Here is an 18,757-nt window from a genome sequence, read left to right as displayed (position 1 = left end):
AATCCATTAGCATATTAATATTTGTCCAACAAAGAATAAAATAGCATTAAAAGACTGACACAGTTAAAGAATAAACAGCAATGTAGAGTCAGCAGCAGCTCTCTTTCAGAATTATTGTGCATGGTTGTTCAGAGACATGTGGTACATTTCATTATTTGCTAAAATATTAGACAGAGGGGGATGGGGGGAAGGAAAAGAGCAGAAGGAAAAAGCTCACATCTGTGGTAACGTCTCTGCAGGAGGAGAAAAAAAAGGCAAATCCTACCATTTGTGGAAGGTATTCATGTGTTGCCGGCTGGCTAAACTGCACATCAATTGAATTAATGTATCCGTTAAATCTAGATAAAAGCTCAGAAGAAACAGTTTAGAAAACACTTTTTTCTTTTCTCTTCCTCTTTTTTTTCCTCCCTTAATTCCTCTAAGCTGGCACAGGACATCTGGGTTGGTTTTGTTTTCTGTGCTGGGTTTTGTTCTGCCTTGTGTGTCTTCTCTGTCAAAACCCCAAAAAAGCCCAGCTGCCTTAAAAAATATCCATTTGTGTTTTGCTTACTTTTTAATAGTTTTAGCATGTAAATGAACACATCCAGGCTATAAAGTGAGCAAATCATGAATGAGTGGGAAGTTCACACCTCCTTTGGTGCTATTGTTTCAGGCTGTCTGGCTGCAAGCTCAGCAGGGCCCAGAGGGTGCAGCCTTTTGCAGAAATGAAGGTGATAGTTGCAAAAAGAAAGCAGATTTTTCTTTTTAAGAATCAAATAATACTGTCATTGACTGGGTGTCTGTAACCTCCATTTAGTCACTGAGTTTGTTCTGGAGAATGAAGATAAAACTGTAGTGCTAGCAAATTTTCAAATTTGAATCCTGGTTTTAGTCTGAGAGTTTATTTTCACGCTGTGTGTTTCACTGTGGCTGTGGCGAATGTGATAAATCAGTGTTTGTGGTTTCGAAACCCATTTCTGATCTGCATTCCTATAATCCTGCCTTGCCTTTAAGAACCTCTGAGCATGTTTCCACGTGAATTATTGACACATAATTAATGACGGGTATAGTGACTTGAAAACTGGGTTGTTAATATTACGTTGGTGCAAAAGAAATTGTGGTTTTGGACTGTGAATTTTAAATCACTATAACTAGGCTCAAACACATCTTTGTTCATCAAAATAGGAACCATTACAATCAACACAGTTTTGCCAATGAGAAATAAATTTGTCTATTCCTGTAGCATAACAATCTGTGCTTCGGAATTTGATGAAATGTGGGAAAGCATTTTCTGCAACCCACTGGTTGTGGAAGCATTTTCCCTGCAAAAAGTTGTCGAGATGCTTGAAGAAGTGGCAGTCAGTTGGCGAGAGGTCAGGTGAATATGGCATATGAGGTAAAACTTAGTCACCAAATTCATTCAACTTCTGCGGCATTGGTCGTGAGACATGCACTCAGGTGTTGTAGTGGAGAAGAATTGGGCCCTTTCTGTTGACCAGTGCCAGCTGCAGGTGTTGCAGTTTCCAGTGCATCTCATTGATTTCCTGAGCAGACTTCTCAGAAAGATTGGTTTTGCCAGGATTCAGAAAGCTGTAGTGAATCAGAGTGGCAGCAGGTCACCATACAGTGACTGTGACCTTCTTTTGGGGCAAGTTTGGCTCTGGGAAGTGCTTTGGAGGTTCTTCTCACTCCAGCCATTGAGCTGTTCATCACTGGTTGTCATATACACTCCACTCTTCATTGCACATCACAATCCAATTGAGAAGCTGTTTGTTGTGTAGAATAAGAGAAGATGACACTTCAAAACAACCGTTTTTTTTTATTTTTTGTCAGGTCACGAGACACTCACTTAATGAGCTTTTTCATCTTTCCAACTTGCTTCAAATGCCAAACGACTGTAGAATGGTCAATGCTGACTTCTTCAGCAGCTTCTCTTGTATTTGTAAGAGGATCAGCTTTGATGATTGCTCTCCATTGGTCATTGTCAACTTCCGATGGCCACCATTACGCTCTTCTTTTGCGAAACTTATGGAACCACCACTGCACTGTATGATCATTAGCTGTTCCTTGGTCAAATGCATTCTGATGTTGCAAGTAGTCTCCGCTGCTTTATGACCCATTTTGAACTTGAATAAGAAAATAGCTTGAATTTACTTTCTGTTTAACATCATTTCCATAGTCTAAAACAAATATAAAATAAATAGCAATTGATATGTCAGTATCAGAAAAAAAGCATGAAGCAAGAAAAGTACATGGCTCAGGTATAATTGGTAAAGAGAAATGATAAATGTAACTGTTCTGTCTTTGGGTAGAGGGAAGCACTGGAGCCCTTCTAGCCTGAATTTCTGTAAAGATGCACCATTCCACATAGGTGAATAGAAGTCTGGTTTAATTACAGCAGTGGCCTGTCTGCTTTTATTTAGAACCACAAATTATTCATGACCCTGATTCGTGAAACTTTCACTCTTAAGCAAGCCTAGGAGTCAGGTTAATAACAACGCAGAAACCTTCACTAATTTAGTGGGAAAACTTTATTTTAAGATTTTATAAAAGTATGAATCGCCATAGTAATTTAAAATCTTGCATGTAAAAATATAGCAGCCCTTTTCCTGGCATCTCTGAAACATCTTGGAGAGGGTAGAGATTCTGGGTTTGCCAGAGGTTTGGTACTGTGTCAAAACATGGCAGGGGATACATTACTTTCAGGAAAAAAAAAAAATCCTGCTCAGCAGGATAACTGAATGATTGATTCTGTTTATTTTATTACAAATACTTTATTTGCAGTCTAAACCTAAAGTAATCTTCATCCTCCAATGCCATACAAATAGTCTTGCTTTTTAATCACTGCCCATTCAGAAAAACTGTTTCCATGTCTCACTGCGTAATATCTTAACTTCATTTCCATTCAAGTACAGTTATTCTGAAATAAAATATATTAAACTACAAATCTGAAGAAAACAGAGCTTTTTTGCCTGAGACTTCTCATTTCTTTACACATAAATTAAAATCAATCTCTGTATGTTACTTGTGTTTCATGCCAGTGAAATCCACGTGAAATTCTGCTGGGGCACCAGCCTTGTAAGGGAGAGGTTTTAGCCCTTCTAATCGAGATATACAAAGAAAGAGAAGATTAAGTGATTTAGACCATAACTTCTAAGGTTTTGAAGTCAGAAACCTCTGTTTTTCTTGTCTGTAAATTAAAGTATATTTATTTGACTCTGCACGTATGATAAACAATGATGGTGGTTATATAAAACCAGATATGCTATTCTTCATTTACAGTAAAAAAGCGTTATTCTTCTCTTCGTGCGCCGCTACCGTCACCTTGGAAATGCTTTGCTGTGCAACAAATGGCAATGCAGGTGTAGCTATATGTTAATGTAGTGATCTTCGCCTTCAGCCATGTGGGAGTGTAGAAAGAGGAAATTCGATTACCAGATAGAAACATAAAGTTGACATAGGAACATAGGTTAATATTTCCAAGATTAAGTTTATGACCATGCTATTAGCAGCAGTCAAAAACAAGAATTAACATCCTGATCCAACACTTTAAAATAAATAACTTGATAGGTGAAACAATATGAAAACTAGAGACTTTCCCTGAAGTGTCAGTGAAGGTGTATGTCTGATACATGTGATCAATCTTAAACTTACTGTGCAATTACATTACATTTACATTAGTAGAAGTTGGGAAAATAACTCCTATAATTGACTTAAAGTAGAAAACTGTATCAACAAGTCACCTCTTCAGGGATGTCACAAAGCTGCTGTTTCCAATGGCTGTCATTCATACTGGAGCAGCACTGGAAGCCCTAGATGATACTTAGGCTCTGCAAAATGTGTTTCCTGTTCCACTTTAATTTATTCAGTTGCGATGTTAAGAATTTTAGCTGGGCCTGTCCTTATAGTCATAATAAGGGGTAGTAAAGCATGTGGGCTAGTTTACAGCACAAAGTTTCTCACCTGAGGGTGCCTGTCCTGGCAGACACAGCACATATGAAATAGTTTATTCTGTGAAGCACTATCTAATACCAAGAACAAACCAAAAATTGCATAAAATACAGGGTAGCTATTGTACTATGACTGTCCATGAACTTCCTTGCCTAGCTAAGAGATACCAGTATTCAGAGAGAAAGTAGAAATAAGTAGGAGAGGGAATAATTCTGGCTCTGGGCTCAGCTGGGGAAGAGAGAATGCGGATTGAGGAAAGGCTGTCAGACTGAACTGGTTAACAGTAAACAGCTTTGACAGTTCTAGCATTGCTCCTGCCTGAATTCAGCAACTACATGTGATCCAAGAGGATCACACCTCATCACATCTCAGACCATGTCAGACTGTCTAGAATATACTGCAGTGCCATTATGGCCTGCATGTCCTTCCTTTGCCAAATGGCAAACACCATGTGCCAGTGGCTTGCCCTGACCTAAAGCAAGGTGAGTGCTGTATAATGAGCTGCTCCTGCTCTCTAACAGCACCTAACTGGGTCTTAGAACTGTAAGTATTGCAATACAGTTTGATGCTATAAATCTCTTTATGACAGGACTGTGAACTTCCCGTGTAACCTGTACAGTTAAGCGTTTGACAGCACACAAGTAATTCCTTTTTAGTGATTGAAGATAAGCTTCCAGAAAGCCAGGTACCAGTAAAAAGTGAGCAGACTAAGTCACACCAGCCCACTACTTAGAAGAACATAGGAATTGTCCTATTACATCTTGGTGTATCCCCTTTCCACCAGTGGACACAGGCAGATGCTTGGGGAAGAATAAAGACAGGACAATTTCTTAAACTTGTTCCAGCCTTCACCTAATGGCCACTCCCACAACTTGCTAAGATGGATGCGGTTTCTGTGTGGTTAGTAACACTTAAAGGTTTCCATAGACTTCTCAAGTTTCCCCTAGAGTCCCATTTAAACTTCAGTATTCCCAATATCTGTACTGCTCATATGGGAAAGTTTCTGTTTAGATGCAGAACTATTCATGCAAAAGGACTTATGCTGTTAACTAATGGTAAATATACAAAGTAAAATACTAGTTTCTGTTCAGAAGAGTGAAGCTGTCTGCAACTCTCCGATAGGCATCGACATGTTAACGTCTATGATCCTTAGTATTTTTAATGTGCTTCATCATATTGGAATCACAATTCATCGTGCCTCTGCCTGTCAGAGAACGGTGTGATCATGCTATAGTTAAAAATCTGTGCATCTACTAAAGAAATTACCAGAAAATGTAATAGACTTTATGTGGCAACAGTTGACCTTCTTATGATGGCAGTGTTACAGGTATGAAAAGTACAGAAATCAGAGTGAATGAAAGAAATCTAAACTAATGGGGGAAGTAGGGAGAGTGGAACCATTTCAAGATTTGTCTTTCTGAAAACTGCCTGATTGCTTTTCAGATCTATACTTTTTTTCCCTGTTGACAAGCAAAGCTAGGGAATAATAAGTGCTGCATGAATTAAATCCATCACACTGGGTACCATGTACTGGATCTTGAAACCAATCTGGTTTCTATCAGTGTGCCACTATTGATTTCCGTGCTTTGACAGAAAATAGCTGAGAGACAAATGATGGGGGGGGGCGGGGGGGGTAGAAATCCTACGGGCATTTTTGTGTGTGTATGTTACTGTAGCTAGTAGCTATAGCTCATGTAACCCCACATTTCCCCTTTCTAAAATATTACCAGGTCTGTAAGCATGGTTTTGTTCATATCAGTCATTAAATTTAAAATACTCCTCTGTTGATAATGTACACTGTTCTTTTGTGTCTCTTTAAGAAAGTATTATTGACAACAAACCTGGAGGATAGTTTTTCCTGTCCACCTGCAGCATATCTGTTCCAAAGCATCATCCACTTCCCCCTTTGCAGGACAGCTGGCCTATGTCATAGATAACAGTTGTGAACTCAGATGAAAATGTAAATCCACCCCATTGAAATGGAGATCAGCAAAGATGTTGCGCAGGTCTTTCACCAATCTCTGTTTTTTCCACTCTTTGTTTTTAATTCACGGACAAGTATTAGCTTTGAAAAATTCCAAAAATCATTTCATTTCCTTTCTCTCTACCCTTTTTTTCTGCTTTTTGTCTGTTCCATTTTACTTTGTGTAAGAAAGATGAAATCCTGTGCCTGGCTGGACCTAGGAGGAGAACTGGGACCAAAAATGCCCAAGAGTTGGCTTGCATGAGGAGTAGTGTGGACTCTTGATGGAGTACTAGGAGGGTGCTTGTTTTTTCTGATGAAATGTTTAATACAGTCACAAATGTTGATTATTCTATAGAGTGCACTACAAATTGCTCCTGGGTGCAGCACTCTGGTAACACTGGGGAATGGGAGGTTTCAACTGAAGTTTTGTTGTTTGCCTTGTGCCACACTCAGATAAGACACAGTAATCTGCCTTGTCATTCATCTCTCCAGTTTATTAATCGTCTGGGGCAGGACTGTTTCTCCTGTGCATGTCTAGGACTTCACATAAAGTTTTCATGAGGTCTGTAGAAGCCACTGTAATTAATACCATCAGTGTTCAAAAGAGACTTGTGAATGGATGTGCCAGGCAGGTACACTAATGATGCACCCTCTGCATGTGGACAGGAGAACAAATGGGTTTCACACCATGCTACCTACAGTCTCTTCCCAGGTTTCTAGACTTCCTTTTGATTTTTTTCCTTTTGATTGCTTCATTTGGATTATGATTGAATCATAACACTGCTAAAGGGCTTTTCTGTTTACAAGTGAAATCCAGTTGGGTACATTCCTATTAACATCTGTAGCACATTTCACCTGAGTGGTTATGGTCATTTTGGATAAACTCTGCATTTCATCAAGGATAAATATATGTTGCTGAAGCAAACGTATGCTGCAGTCACGGGTGTGCAGAACACGCTGCTCTGTGATGTTTTCTACAGATGGCTCTGTTAGGGAGAAGGGTTAAGCCTTAGGATTTAATCTTTCTTAGAGCAAAAGACTTTGCTATGTATTTTTCCTCTTTCTACTGTCCAAAGTACTATATAGGCTAGAAAAGAGTAAATCATTCTTACATATCATAATATACTGTAATAATGAAATACAGATCTGATTACTAAAACATTTCAGTATCTGAAGTGGAAATCCCTTATTAACATAGGAGTCTGCTCTAAAACTCATTTGTATAGCACCAATTTCCATTCTAGGAGTAGAGCATTACAGATCTACCTAGCATGTACAGCTTAACTGGCATGAGGGGACAGTGAGTATCAGTGGCCGTTCAGGGATGCACAGTGGTAATGGAGGGAGTTAGAACTCCATTCCTTGCATGTCAGTTTGTGCCTTTCACTGGTGTAATAATAGAATTTTGAACAATTATTTTTGAAATTGGTCATGGGAACTGTTGAGAGAAACACAGTCATGCCTGTTGTTCGCAGTAGTATTTCATTTTTAAAAAATCCTAACAAACTGTGTAAAACATATCAGTGTCACACCCCAAATCCCTAATCCTTTCCATCATATTCGTATTTATTAAACAGAAAATGTTTCATTGCCATATGTAAGGCTCATTTCAAGGCTTTTATTTCAGCTTCTTTACAACATGCCTATGGCATAAAGGCTGATTTTAGTTCCCTGGAGGCAGCTGCTTTCCCTCTTATGAGTTGCTCACATCACAAGGCAGAAGTGGTCTTGCCAGGGTTTCTAAGGAACAGATTGACTTCCTAAATCCCATCAAAAACAGCAGCAGCATCCTTTGTACTTCAGTACTGTATTGTGGCCATTGGAGATGGTGAGATATGAGGTCATATCTGACAGGAATTCATACTCCTCTACAAGACCTGTCCCATGCAGCCTGGTCCAGAATCAGACTCTCAATCTGTCTAGAAGGCTCTCTGAAAGGTGGGATGTCTTTTTCAGCCCAGCACTACAAGATAGCTTAGACAGCTGGTGATTAAAAGCTTAATAAGAAAAAAAGGGCAGAAAAGCTTTGTTAAAAAAAGAAAGCTCCTTCTCTAAGAGCAGCAGAAACATTACCAGAGCAAAAGCCTTGGGACATACTACTGCTGTGTATGTTGCACTTCCTCAGTAACTCGCTATTTGTGATAAGAAATTATGAAAATCAATTTAAATGGCTATTGTTTAAAAGTACCTTTCCAAGTGGTTTCTACTTTAAAGTTGTCTGCTTATTCACTTTTAGAATTTTTGATTGTGCTTCACTGAAGAAAATATTTTTTCTCTTTAAAATATTCTTAGAATGAGACAACTCCACTGTTTCAGCCCAGGTAAAAGTTCCTTTTTCTTTGAAGAGTTATGGACACTTGTGTATCATAACAGTCCTTAGACAACTTGATGAACACTAACTTAACATTTTCAATATGAAACAGTCTTTAGTTTAATTTCATATTTAAAATAATGAGGATTTCTTCAGCCTCTACAAGTTAGTGTGGTGGCTGTCTTAGGTAGGAGTTTACCTCTGCTGAATTAAGAAAGTTTCTCCACCTTCAAGAGCAAAGTGACAAAAAGAAGCTCTCATTATCTCTGGTTCTAGTAAAGAAAATATGCAAATAGGAACAAAGGTGTTTCCACTTGCAGAGCAACTGTTCCGAAGACATCATTAAAAATGTTCAAATTTGCAATAATGTATATATAACATAGTCCTGTCATCTGCAGCATATTGATAGGAAACCTTAAACAGCAGATGCTCCGTGGGACTTTTAAACTGAAGTCCAATCTATACAGGAGACAGAACTTATAATGAGACATAATGTAGTTGTGAGACAAGACATCACAGGCAATTTCTTGAAAGAAAAAGTGAGATTTAATCACTCTGGGCTAATTCTGCGGCTACTGCTGAGGCACGTTCGTTGCTCTGTCGAAGAGGGAGATGCTCGTCAAGATTGTAAGCAAACTGAATTGCTGCCAAACATTCACTTGCAGACAACAAATGATTTGCATAGACCATTTATTTTATTTCTGTGCATTTCATCTTGTGCTTTGCTGTCTTTCTAAAATCCATGGTCTTTTATGTTACAACAACAAGACATTAGTAATTATTGCTGTTAAAGTGCTCCATACATAAGCAAAGCCCAATCTCTGCCACATTAGTCATCAGAGCTCAGTTCAGTTATTATCTCTGACAGTTCTAAAAGTTCTAATTCTAATAGCTTTAATTATTTTGGAGAAGCAATTTTACAATTTTTGATTGATAAAAGTAATTTTTTCAGTTACTCGGCATAGACATTATTCTGTTATATTAAGTGGGATTGACTCTCCCTGAAAGACCTCCAAGACGTTGGAACAAGACATTTAATAGCATAGAGGTGGGTGACCGCTGCTTCCTAAGCGCCAGGCACAAAGAGATGAGGCAGATGAAATACATGTTATCTCAAGATTCAGATTTTCTGCAGTTCACATAAAATATTAGCCTCCATTAGCATTCTTGTTGTCAGTCTCAACTAACATTCTGTTGCACCAGTGTGAAGGAAAAGCAATACACAGCAGATAATCAGCTAGGTAATTACTAGACAGTAACTCCTAGTCCAAAGGCAAGACATGGACTGTGTAACCAGCAGCTCTTGGACCGTTCTGCCAGCTCCATGCTGCGTAGTGGCTGCTACTCCACAACGACATTTATCCAGTCTTCCTCATCCTGTCCTCTCCTGTTGGGATTATTTGCAGCCTGCAGTCTCCATTTTGATTTCTGGGTTGATTGAGCAGATGGTAACTGAGGGCAAATTTGGCAGAAGGACTACAGGAGGTAAGGCAAGGAGAGACAGATGGGAGAAAATGACATTGACCCGGTTGCCTGGTCTGAACTAGATGGAGAATTATATCCTTGTCCCGTCAGTCTCCACATATCAAACGAATACGTTCAGTATTCCTATATTAGTTCTGAGGCATCATTTCCATGGCCCAGGGATGAGTGTTCCTAAAGTGCATGCTGCCCTGTAGGGCCATTTGAAGCCTCACGGTCACCACTTTTTCTCTCCTAATACCTTCAGCTGAGCATCTTCCCCAGCTCAGACCCATGTCACTGGCTACCACCACCAACTAAAAGGCCCAGCAAACCCCGTTAGTGTGAGTTCCACACTGTGCCTTGCATCATCTGGTGCTGATGTGCCTCACCAGAAAGTCATACCTCACTGGCTGGGAACCAGGGCTCTGCTGTAGTCTGGAATGCTGCAGCAAGAAGTCATGAGTAAAATTTTGTTTATTTTTATTGTCTGGTAAAGGAAGAACGAGAGTAATAAATGGGCATAATTCAGGACAACGACCTAACTGGAATCTCTTTTCAGGGTAGACATCACAGACAACAATATATTCCTGTCATGGAGGCACCCTGAGATTAGTTTAAGGGACAACAGGGTCCAAAACAACCTTTATTAAACCGGTGAGAAACAGGGTTTTAGTACTCCAAAAGTGACTTAAATATAGGTTCGGATATCAGTTGAGGAACATTATTAAGGGGCAGCAACTAATACAACAGGCGGTCCAGAGTGTGCATGCACGTGGCTTCACCTAAAACAATGCCGGAACCGTCTCTGAGTCCTGGAGGAGTACACGCTTGCTGAACACAGTGCAGGATTATTCTTAAAGAGATACAGGTACTCGTAGTGAGTATGGAAAGTGTACGCTCGCAATTCCATGAGGGTAAATTTATAATACACTCACAATCCTGCGAGGGTTAATTTACTTACACATGCAAATGTGCACGGAATACTACACGTGCTTATATGGAAGCACGGGAGGAAAATACACTCGCGATTGTGTGAGGAAATAATTTAAAGTACTCGTGCATATGTGCACGGAAAGTTACTCGTGCTTGTATTAAACACGGAAAGTTACACGTGCATATGTGCACGGAAAGGATAAATACACTCGCGATTATGAGAGGATTAATTTTACACGTGCTTATATTAAACACGGAAAGTTACACGTGCAAATGTGCACGGAAAGTATAAATATACTCGCAATCCTGCGAGAAGTTTTACTCACACACGTGGCGGCAAGGCAAGCGGAGTCTCCATCCTGGGGAGGGAGGTTCTCGGCGGCAACATCTTGCTCGTGCTCCAAGAAACCCGCGACAATGGGCGGAATCTCAACGAGAGTCCTGTTTTTCATAGGCTGATCAGACCTGACTGTAGGCATTCTAGAAGCTTCTCTGCACCCCCACACTGGCTGTGGGGTGCCCCTGAAGCCTCCAAACATCCCCCACACTGGCCGCAGGCACCCAGTGGCTCACTGGCGCCTGGGTACTCCCTTCTCCTAATGGCCCTGGCCAGGGTCAAACAAAACAAGCTGTTAGCCTCAAGTAGCAGAGAGAGAGGGAGATGTACCAACTCCTTCCATACTGAAGGAGGGTGGGGGGAGAGAGGGGGTTTGCATCCTGCCACAATTCCTAAAAGTGGGTAAAGGATCTCATTTGTTCTTTTGAAACATGGTAGCTATTATCAAGAGCAAGACTATTCCAAGGGATTAGCATCCTGCAGACCACTTAGTCTTATCTAGGACCATGTCATAAAGGAGGCTGGAAAAGTGAATAATTTCAGGTTTCCGTGGCAGTGAACGGGGAATGGCATCACCAGCTTCAGTGCAGAATATGTAGGAAGAGGAAAATATGGTCCAAAGGACTGTGACCTGGAGCAAGGAGGGAGAGTAGGAGGACTGGAGACCCCATTTGCCAGAAAACATGGGATACTACATTTTCCTTTTAAACTGATAGTTTTCATGAGAAACTCAGTTCAGCACTCAGAAATGTAGAGGTACAATTAGAGCGTGGGGGCAGGATTCAAATGCAGAAACGAAAGTTCTGAAAAGCAGAGGGAAATTAGTGTTGGTAGTAGAAGGACTGTCCATTATTTCATCTAGTTGCAATCAACCGCTCTGTTGATTTCTGTGAGATTTTATCAAGCTATTGGATTGTCTAGGTATCTGTAATTTACAGAGGTAGTGTTTTGTGACTGATTCTTTTTTCTGTCTTTTTTTTTTTCTTTTAACTAATAAAAACAAATACCATCACAATAATTCACACCCAGAAGAGCATTTTCTTTGTTGCATTTAATACAATTCCATTAAGTTGGTACAAGCCACATTAAAATGTGAACAAGATACCTGCTTAATATATCAAAAGCAAATTAACTCTGGATTTGAAAAGGTGTTAAAGCTTTTCCTTTCTTAAAATAGGATTAGTTCCAATTCGTCTCTGAAGTTTGAATTGAAATGAATTCGTTTCTGAAATATAAAACAATAGTTTAAATCCAAGCCTAATACAATTAACAAAGTGAGGAAACTTCATAAGGTTCAAACAAATATTGTTGTTATGGTTGGGAGCTGAGGAACAAAACTGCACAGCACTACTGAAATTATTGGAGCTATGATGCATAAGCCTTTTGAAGTATTTGACCATGGGAGAGGCTAGAACAGGGAAATAAAGAAATACACAAAGAGGCAGAAAATGTTCATATTTTTTAGCAAACTTACACAGATAAATTTAGATAGGTGTTTAAAGTGAGACATTACTAATATGAACACATTATCTGAAGTCCAATATTGGGTGTAAATACAAATTAGCCCTACAAAGATGTCTTATTTCAGGGTTACAAATTCTCTCTTCCCATGTCTGCATTCTTTTATTTCTGTTGTCCGAACTGTGTAGTGGATGAGTTTACTAAGCCTGAAGCGCACATAATTGACAAACGTAATATATTATCATTTGTCTAAATTGCCGAAAACCAATTTTGAATTTATAAATGTGACTATTTGTTTAAGAAGGTGATTCAGTTGTAATGGAAAAAGACCATGTAGACCATCAAAATTAAATGGCCGAATACAAACTGGAAGCATCAGATAATGAGACCTAAACAAGCAGCCTGATTTAGAAAATGGTGAAATTTGATAATTAGGTCACTCTGTTGGGCAGCTAATTCTGAATTTAATCCTAAATTTTATGCATCTGTTTTTGGAAAAGTTTGTGCTTTCAGCCTCAGTTTTTCTTTTTGTAAAGTTGGAGTAGTGATATTTCCTTTCCTTACAGAGATGCTTTGAGTATGGAAACTCCTATAAAAGCATTATCTGAAAATTTCGGGCAGTTCTAGTGTTATCCTATTACCCACTCATAGAGGCAAGTACTAGATAATTGGGTTCCTGCTTACCTTCATTAGATAAGAGATTTCTCATTTGAATTCATCAATAGAAAGATTAAGAGTCCTTGTTACTGCAAGAGAATAAAGTTGTATAGGACAGGAGAAGTGAATAATAGTGAGTATAAAGTCATGACTGTAGATCTACTGGAATAAAGAAGTTTCAGACTATGAAACACCCTTTCTAACCTTTATAGTCATACTTGTAATTCAATATATAGACACATACAACTCCGTATCATGTGAACCAGAATAAAGCGACATATGAATGGCATCAAAAGTTTAGCGGTTGACTTCATATTTTCACACATATCATGTGAAGACAGATTAATGAGACCCTGCTGTGAGAGCAGAGTCAGTACAAAGGCAGTTGGAGCCCATCTTGACTTCCATGACCTCTTGAGCTTAATACTTATGGTATATGTGCAATTTGTTTTGTTTTGTTTTTTGTTTTGTTATAGCACTGGTGTGTTTGCTGAACATACACAAGAGTTTTCAACTTTTTCTTTGCAACTGGTGCAGCCTTTGTTAGAAGTTGGGTCAGAGAAGAAGGGTGGAAATTACGTTTTCAGCCTGACACATGCATGTGCCAAGTTCATAACCATGTTCACAGAAGTGAGGGGCTGTTAACTCCTTTTGGTTGTCATAGACCACGACAGAACTGAACAGGTTTTCCCCTTTGAAAATTTCTGAGATTGCAAGTAGCAGGTACTAGACCTAACTAATAATGTTTTCTGAAGACCTAAAAATGGTTTATTCTCTACCCCGTCAGGCAGAATCTTGATGCAGAGGAGCATTTAGTTCTGCAAGTCTCGTTGTTTTATTTGTCCTCTTTTATTCAGGAAGCTCACTGGAAAGTACTTAGCCACCTTCCAAACGAAGTTGGCAATTTCTGACTGTGCGATTTCTATAGAAAACTACATCTGACAGAGCGTAAAAATGTTTTTTCTGCAGCTGCACCATATTTCTAAGCTATTCTCTGTATTTATCTGCAGTGACCTTACGAAAGTAATAAACGCTTTTTGGCTACAAAACTTGATTATTGTAATTCTGCTTTAATTTTGCTTCCACTGGGGTTTCTCTGCCTCATGCAGCTCTAGACTAGCATCTATTGGCACACTTATTCCTTTGGATAAACTGATGTGATGGGTTACTGTGGGGGGTTGTCTGTCTAACAAGTGTCAAGTAGACTTTAACTTATCCTATTAATTTTAAAAACCTGTAACAGTGAAACAATATTATCTTGCAAAGCCATCCTTCCAAGCCACCTTTGTAAAAGCTATCTTTTTTTAGGTACTATCCATATTTCTCAGGTTTCCACTGTTCTTTCTGTAGCAATCAATTTGCTGCTGCTGCTGGAACATCGAAAATGTATTCTTCTGGATATTTTGGTCCATTTTGAAAGTACCGGAGGGAAAAGTTTTTCCCACTATACTGATCAAGGAGCTTACTATTTGAGAAGTGCTGAGGTCAATATTGTATGAATCTAGGTTTATAAATAGCATTTTTGTTTATCTGTTTGTGTTTTCTGACAAATATGAAGCTACCATGTAGTCAGCACTCCAGGATTTCTAAAGCCAGTACTGGGCAACCAATATATGCCTCACATAGATGGTATTGATAATGTGTGTGTCAGAGATGTTGTAAACCGTGGTCGTGCAAGGTAGTCAAGAGCTCAGAATTACCTTCACCTTTTGGTGAAAGAGGACTGAGTGTAGCCGCTATCCTTACAGCTCATGTCAAACCGTAGACGTGGCATGCCAGTGTAAATGCTACAACATTTGATTTTACAGACAGCAGGTCAGATTCAGACCCTCAACCTTGTCCCACGTCCCCACGTTGTGCCCATTGCTCAGCAGGGCTGCAGAGGAACGCACACGGGCACAGAGCACATTCAGCAGCTGAGCTGCCCTCAGCCCCTGGAAGAGCATCTCCACACAGCCCCAGCTGTACCTTTCTAAAGACCTTATTTTTTCCTTCCTCTTTTCTGGGTGTCCACTTCACAGCCACTCCACTGCATTGTTTATACATTTAAAAATAATCCCTGCCAATTGCTGAAGTGGAACCAAACTATGATTTTTTTTGTGGCATACTAGCAAACCCTTAAGTAAGTAGGATGTTGTAGTAGTGATGAGAAAAGAAAGCATTTACATAAAGAACAGCATGCCAAACTTTAGAAATTTCTTCTGCAACCGGGAGAAAAATAAAGCCTCTGGATCTTCCTAGCACAAATTTTAATGATTGTTCTGCGCTACAATTTGATATTAATATTTTCAGCAAGACTGTAGGAAAAACATTGCTTGTCATTATCTCATAATGGAAAAACATTCATATGAGTCAGGCAATGTCAAGAAGACTGGGAATTTGTTGTTGGGCAGCAAAGGTCAGCAAGGTACAAAATACATAATAATGATGTGGCCTGTTTAATATCCATGGTTAAGGAAACATAGTCAGACTGGTCCTTTTTCTCTGATCTTACTGTAAATATGTTTTCTGCAATCTTTGTATGCCTGACTTAAACATAGGAATGGACTAGGAGGTAGCACTGTGCTTGCAGTACAAGGACCAAGGTAGCAGCCAAGAAAAAGCACATTAGACAGCCAAGGGAAAACACTGCAAAACCAGCTTCTGGATGGTAGCTTCTTAATGATTTTCAGAGACAAAAAAAAGCCCTTTCAGAAGTGTAGAAATGATCCCCTAGAGGAGGTTTCCTTCACTTTAGCTCCCCAACAGAGATTATAACACAGAAAGTGTGGTTCAATATAGTGAACTGTTTCAATGGCGTCTATCAACAAAAGACAGTGACAAAATTAAAGGAAGGAACATGAATAACATCGATTTCTGGTTTTACATGTAGAGAACAAGAGAATACATCTGCTTTAGGCTTCCCATTGCCATAAAGACATGGGTGCCTGATCCCTGCTGGGAGAGATCAGCACATTTTATGCACCAGGTACAAGTGTTGACTAGTCCATGTTTTCCAGTCTTCACTGTATTGAATTATACTGCTACTTTTCAGTTGTAAACTTCTCAAATTTATGAACCAGACGTGATTAAAGTACTCTGGGAAGGAGATAAATGAGATATTTTTCCAGTTAAACAAAATGACTTCTTTAAGTCATTTTCTTAAGAGATTTGTCATTCTGCTGTGGAGGATGCTTCATCATACAGAAATACTGAAAAATGCTGCATTTTGGAGAAAGGGGAGCATAACATTAATAAAATTTGTAGGTGATACTGAGGTGAACAGTGCTATAGACACTACAGGAATAAAGACACAACAGAACAAAGCAGTTCCTCGTGAGAAAAGTATGTGCACTGGAAAGACAAAATGAGAATCAACCTGAAAAAACTGCAGATAGCTGTCTCCTGGGGAAATTAATCCTGAGCACACACATTCAATGAGCAGGAGAAAATCAGGTAATAGCAGTAATTAAAGAGACCCTGAGGTAAATCTAGTCAACAAATTAGATAATGGTAACAGTATGATACGGATAAACAACTGTGTCATTTTAAGATACATCATGTCCCAAAGATTGTCATTTCCTGGTCGGAGAACTAGTACAAAGTTTAGGCATTAGAGATGTCTAACATCAGAAACAAGTTGACATTGGATTTCTGGTTTACTGCACAGATGAGTTTCACTCCTGCTGATTGAGGAAAATGGAGATTAATTTATCATTATGAGAAACACAGTGACTTTCCTAATCATTATTGTCAATCGAATAATTGTGATTTTCTTCTGTGAGAAGAGAAAAAATTAAGAAAACTAAGGGCCTGGACCACTACGTTGCTTTTTAAATTAGTTTATTTGGTACTTTAGTCCTGGAAAAGAGTAATAATTTCTCTTTGTATTCTGATGAAAACCTTCCTCCTTCCTCCCCACTTCACAAATATTTAGTAAAAAAATGTTAGCATGATAATCTAGAAATCAGTAGTAATGAATTGCAGTCACCAGTATCATCAGATAAGACCAAGGCAGACATGCCCTGATCCAGTATAAAGAGCTGAATGTACAAATGCCCTTTTTAACAATAAACTCCCTGATACCCAGTAGAAAAAAAAAAAAAAAAATCAGATTACAAATTGAGTTAAAGAAACACTCAAATGTCATCCCAGCACATTATTTTCAACCCTGCTTATAATTGGGAAATACATCTGAGCCAAAGCCTGTTGAAATGCATTAGTTCAAAGGAGTACTTGAGCACATGCTTAATGTGAAACATCGAGCACCAAAGCGTCTTGAACATAGGGGTGATAACCTGCTGTATTGAGAGCTCATTCATGTAGTGACCACCTGTAGCTTCACTGGGAAGGACCCAAGAAGCATCCAGGTAAAAGCAGACATCAACAACCTGCTCAAACAAAAATATACCACCTCCAAATGCCAAAAATGTGTTTCCTTTTCTCAAGCAAAAATATGCTTGGACATTGGCAGTCTCAGGTAAAGTAAAAATCAATTTAAATTCTGTCCATGATTAACATTTTCTTAAATTTATGAAGTGCAGAAAAAAATAGATTGTAAACATTAAATTTTTGCTTGGCTCTTTACCTGGGGCTGTCATAGCTGAAACTATACTAAGGAACCTATTCCACCAATCTTTGTAAAAATGTTAGTCAAAGTTCAAGATCAGTGCTCTGACTTTTGAGGGCTGGATTTGCTTCTCTCTTACTTGTGATCAGTTCTTACCCTGCAATGAAAAAAAACTTGCATGCATCTCTAGTTTACACTTTTTTTTCCTTTCACACTTGGGGGAAAAAAAAAAAAAAAAAAAAAAGAGGTGCCAAACCAAATTTTGGTCCCAAGTACGTTGATCTAAATCTCTGTCAAAATAAGTGGAGTCACTTTGGAAGACTACTTTTCCATTGCCTCTGTCCCATTTTGGATTCATGCTTCCCTGCCATTTGTGTCACTCATCCCATCACATTTCTTGTGATGCCTGTCACTCTCAGAAGCAGAACAGCAGCTTTCCATATAGTTTGACTGAACAACATGACATTTAGTATTTTTTTAATTAGATGAAACTATTCATGGAAGAAATGTGAGCCACAACTGATAAGTGAACGTAAAATACAGCTCTTGCTCTTTTGATCACGCTTGCTTATTTTCCATAAGAACAGTCTTTGTAAGTGCCACGCTGTAAGGTTGTTATACAAGAGGAATAAATTCAGCTTCTTGTTTTTATGTTACTTTTGTTGGAGATGTATCCCTTATAGGGATTTCCACTGTAAAGAAGCTTTAATGTAAAAGAGAGAAAAGGTGGGATCAGAGGCAAGCTTAATTGGCTTTTGCAGATATTTAAAAGATAAGGCCAGCACATTCATGTATGTCATATACAGGAGATGAGTTTCTGGTAAAGAACTACATGTAGGATCTTATAACGGCTTAGTGAATATGTGTGAGTTGCCAGGGATTGGTTTGGGGCTAGGATGTTACGTTGGGGTAAATAATCCACAGTAACGGACCAGTAGTACAAGGATGATGCATATGCAATAGCGATGGTGAGTTTTGTTCTAGCCTAACAAAGCTGGCAAAAATCTGCTTAGATACAGAGAAAAATTATTTGTTACCTGGGATTCAGGAAGATCTTCAGAAAGACTTATACTTGGTCTGCAGAACATCGAACCTAGATTTCTTTCTATCAGATGCAAAATCTACCAGGCATGTGAAGAATCTGTCCTC

Source organism: Patagioenas fasciata, chromosome 4 (genome assembly GCF_037038585.1).
Source record: "Patagioenas fasciata isolate bPatFas1 chromosome 4, bPatFas1.hap1, whole genome shotgun sequence".
Taxonomy (NCBI): Eukaryota; Metazoa; Chordata; class Aves; order Columbiformes; family Columbidae; genus Patagioenas; species Patagioenas fasciata.
This window is presented reverse-complemented; position numbering follows the sequence as displayed.